Here is a 5,000-nt window from a genome sequence, read left to right as displayed (position 1 = left end):
AGCGAGGAGTTGTGACCTTGTTGTCCCGGTGTGTGGTGTGTGCCTGGTCTCAGGCCTATCCCAAGATCGGAAATAATGAGCTCTGAGCTCGTTCCGTAGGGTAACATCTGGCTGTCTCGTCAGAGACTGCAGCAGATCAAACAGTGAAACACACACACACACAAACACACACACACACAAATAGGCACACACACATAGGCACACACACACACACACACACACACACACACACACACACACACACACACACACACATCATAATTAAGCACTAGTGAACTATCCCACATCTACGACATCGATCTATCGCCTCCCCAGACACAGAATTTTGTAAGAAATTAGATGCTCTGGTTAGAGATGAAGCGAAGACAAAACACGCTATATCTATGAATGAACTAGTAGATAAAATATGCCAAAATACAAAATATAAATGCATGACATTAGGGAATAGTTCAGCGATTGATGTAGAAAGAGATCAAGATTAAAGATGATTACAAGGTCACAAAAAAGAACGTAGAGAAAACTGTTATATATAATATGAAAATAACAAATATATCAAGTGGAAAGGAGACGTTATATTGCTTTGTACTTTTATGAACAGTGAGGTGATGGTGAAGGATGAGGTATCAAAATTGCGGGCAGGAGATAAATGGTCCCAATGAAAATGAGGCTGCTCAATAAAGAGTAACAGATTGTAGGCAGTTTCTACAAGGGAGAACCGAAAATTCCTCACAATTGGAAGAGTTATTACTTCATCAACAGGAACTGACAAAACGAATGAAAGAGGTCGATGAAGCAAAGGGTCAAGTAAATGATTGGAAAAGGCTTACACATTCCAAGGATTAGAGGGACTAAAATGAACAGGTGCAATAAGAAAAAAACTTACTGAGTGGCTGAAATCAAACCTAACTCAGTAAGTGTGCTGCCTTGAGTTGTCTCATTAATCATGATTACCACATCCCTACAGTGCCATGCGGACCTAGTGGAAATGGACCATTTGTCGCGGAAGTCCTAGATTTGCTCCTCTCTGGGATCTGACACAGTGTCTGCAGTAGTTTAACTTCGGTGCACACAGTGTCTCACCACTGGCTGTGAAGGTGACCTCGAAGAACTACGTCTCAAAAATTACACAGGGAGATTCAACTAAGTTATGTTTTAGAAATTCACTTTACATTCCCACATCCACCCAAACCCACATCCACCCACACCCACACCCACATCACCCCCCCACACACACGCATACACACACACACACACATATACACACACACACACACACACACACACACACACACACACACACACACACACACACACACACACTCTCTCTCTCTCTGAGAGAGAGAGAGAGAGAGAGAGAGAGAGAGAGAGAGAGAGAGAGAGAGAGAGAGAGAGAGAGAGAGAGAGAGAGAGAGAGAGAGAGAGAGAGAGAGATTTTCATAGAAGTGATATATGACAATCTTTAATATTCAGAGAAAGTTTTTATTACATAAAGCTTTTTCATCAGCTGGGTTGAGCTCATTCTTTTTTTCTTGGTCGAATGATACGCTCATGCAATGACGTAGCAATAAACAGTTAACAAAACGCAACAAAGCGGGATAAAGCTGTCTAACTCAAATGTGAACAGAAACTTTAATGTACGCAATGCAAGATTTTGTGCCAACCTTCGTGGTTACTGCACAGATTATGAGTTTTTACAAGCTTTCTAAAGTACTTTTTAATATAATTTTGGTATTTCAAAGACTCACACCTGCATTTCGACAGAATTAACGTACACCAATCGCACCACCAGTTTTAGTAATGACAAAACTTATAGGTACACAATTGATTTTTTGTAGATCCTCCATCCATCACATGTGGTACCCTTGGAACAGTTTTTCGTCTATTCTAGGCTAATGCAAAACAACTTTAGAGTAACTGATGATTGTGGTCACTAAACTAAGTACATTTATAGCAGTCAGATTAAATATTTTCAACGATAACAAATGATTCTGCCATTGGATCAAACAATCCCTTGTTGACATATCATTGATACTCATGTCAAATTTCAGCCAAAACATACGGCGCATTCTAAAGAAATTATTATTAACCAACTTCTCCTCAATTGGACTTCCGCACGGCAATTAGCGGTCACCTCCCATGACACCACAACCTTCCATATTTCACCAAACCTGCATACACATGGGGACTCTTTTTTCAACACAGAAAAGCTGGGAGTGACTTTACATTATCTGCTGTCCGAGATTACTGCCACACCCACGCGCTTAAGCAGGACCCATAACGTTCGTCGCCCAGGTGTGTGTAATTCACTGTTTGATCTGCTGCAATCTCTGACGAGACAGCCACACGTTACCCTACGGAACGAGCTCAGAGCTCATTATTTCCGATCTTCGGATAGGTCTGAGACCAGGCACACACCACACACCGGGACAACAAGGTCACAACTCCTCGATTTACATCCCATACCTACTCACTGCTAGGTGAACAGGGGCTACACGTGAAAGGAGACACACCCAAATATCTTCACCCGGCCGGGGAATCGAACCCCGGTCCTCTGGCTTGTGAAGCCAGTGCTCTAACCACTGAGCTACCGGGCCGTGTAGTGTGTGTGTGTGTGTGTGTGTGTGTGTGTGTGTGTGTGTGTGTGTGTGTGTGTGTGTGTGTGTGTGTTCACCTCGGTCGCTTGCTGGTCACCCAGCCAGCCCTCCACATTATGGAGCGAGCTCAGAGCTCATAGACCGATCTTCGAGCAGGACTGAGACCACAACACACTCCACACACCGGGAAAGCGAGGCCACAATCCCACGTGTTACATCCCGTACCTATTTACTTCTAGGTGAACAAGGGCTACACATTAAGAGACTTGCACATTAGCTTCGCCAAATCCCGGGACTCGAACCCGGACCCTATCGGTTGTGAGCTGAGCGTGGTAACCACTACACTACGCGGTGTCACAGTGTGTGTGTTTCACTGTTTGATCTGCTGCAGTCTCTGACGAGACAGCCAGACGTTACCCTACGGAACGAGCTCAGAGCTCATTACTTCCGATCTTCGGATAGGCCTGAGACCAGGCACACACCACACACCGGGACAACAAGGTCACAACTCCTCGATTTACATTCCGTACCTACTCACTGCTAGGTGAACAGGGGCTACACGTGAAAGGAGACACACCCAAATGTCTCCACCCGGCCGGGAAATCGAACCCCGGTCCTTGGGCTTGTGAAACCAGTGCTCTAACCACTGAACTACCGGGCGTGTGTGTGTGTGTGTTTTTTTTTTTTATGTTATGGCCTATAGCGCCTGTAGGTATACTTGAGGAGTATTGGAAGAGCTGTCCAGCTTCCACCCATTAGTGGCGCAGGCAATTTCATTTATAGTGGTACCCATATTAGGGCCCATATCACCACCCAAGCGCATGTTTGGTGTAACCACGTAGAATCTGAGTATCAAGGTGACATGTAAGTAACTTTAAACCAATCGACAAATGGCAAAGTTTCAAGGCGGTACGTGGTGAAATTCGAGCCTATACACATGAACGTCTGTCCGATCCCACGCTCACCGCCTTATCCACTAAGCCACCGCCTCCCGTGTGTGTGTGTGTGTGTGTGTGTGTGTGTGTGTGTGTGTGTGTGTGTGTGTGTGTGTAATTCACCTCGGTCGCCTGCTGGTCACCCAGCCAGTCTTCTCCATTACGGAGCGAGCTCAGAGCTCATATACCGAACTTCGGGTAGGACTGAGACCACAACACACTCCACACACCGGGAAAGCGAGGCCACAACCCCTCGAGTTACATCCTGTACCTATTTACTGCTAGGTGAACAGGGGCCACACATTAAGAGGCTTGCCCATTTGCCTCGCCGCGCCGGGACTCGAACCCGGCTGTGTGTGTGTGTGTGTGTGTGTGTGTGTGTGTGTGTGTGTGTGTGTGTGTGTGTGTGTGTGTGTGTGTAATTCACCTCGGTCACCTACTGGTCACCCAGCCAGTCTTCCCCATTACGGAGCGAGCTTAGAGCTCATATACCGATTTTCGGGTAGGTCTGAGACCACATCAACACACAACACACACCGTGTGTGTGTGTGTGTGTGTGTGAGAGAGAGAGAGAGAGAGAGAGAGAGAGAGAGAGAGAGAGAGAGAGAGAGAGAGAGAGAGAGAGAGAGAGAGAGAGAGAGAGAGAGAAACAAGCATAATTTTCACTCAGAGGTCAATGAAAAAAAAAGTGTAGTAAATCATTGCGTAATGGCATTTTCACCGCAGAGCTGCTATGAAAAATATCTGCTCAACACGACTGAACTGAAATATAGAAAGATGCATTTTGAGTTGCCAGATGATACGTGGCGCCGTGATTCCTCGTTCCTTGTGCCTCCCGCTGCACACGTGTCTCTCGCTCACCTCGCTAATCTCGTTTTGAAAGTGTCTAATTGCAAGATTGTCACCATGAGGAAGAGCAGCGTGATATATGCTACACTTACTACAGAGAGAGAGAGAGAGAGAGAGAGAGAGAGAGAGAGAGAGAGAGAGAGAGAGAGAGAGAGAGAGAGAGAGAGAGAGAGAGAGAGAGAGAGAGAGAGAGAGAGAGAGAGAGAGAGAGAGAGAGAGAGAGAGAGAGAGAGAGAGAGAGAGAGAGAGAGAGAGAGAGAGAGAGAGAGAGAGAGAGAGAGAGAGAGAGAGAGAGAGAGAGAGAGAGAGAGAGAGAGAGAGAGAATGATAATAAATAATAATAATAATAATAATAATAATAATAATAATAATAATAATAATAAGACGAAAAAGAAGAAAAAGAAGAAGAAACAAAAAAAGCAAGGGAAAGAAAAAAAAACATAAGAGCAAGAAAAAAAAAATATATAAAACAAACCAAGGATGTATATTGTCGAAGTCAGAACTCGAAGAAATTAATCTGTACAATAATGATATTCCCAGTGTGACTTGCAACCATCTCCGCCAGCACATCCATCCCTCTTTATTACGCAATGATAGTAGCTGGTTAGTTTTCAAAACCGTG

At 44.9% G+C, this 5,000-nt stretch overlaps 1 protein-coding gene across 1 annotated transcript in view; it reads right to left on the bottom strand.

Moving 5' to 3' along the window:
* LOC123517206 (fat-like cadherin-related tumor suppressor homolog) overlaps window positions 1-5,000 on the bottom strand; it is a 141,458-nt gene that overhangs the window by 63,437 nt on the left and 73,021 nt on the right. The window lies entirely within an intron of this gene.

Source organism: Portunus trituberculatus, chromosome 41 (genome assembly GCF_017591435.1).
Source record: "Portunus trituberculatus isolate SZX2019 chromosome 41, ASM1759143v1, whole genome shotgun sequence".
NCBI classification, from domain to species: Eukaryota; Metazoa; Arthropoda; class Malacostraca; order Decapoda; family Portunidae; genus Portunus; species Portunus trituberculatus.
This window is presented reverse-complemented; position numbering and strand designations above follow the sequence as displayed.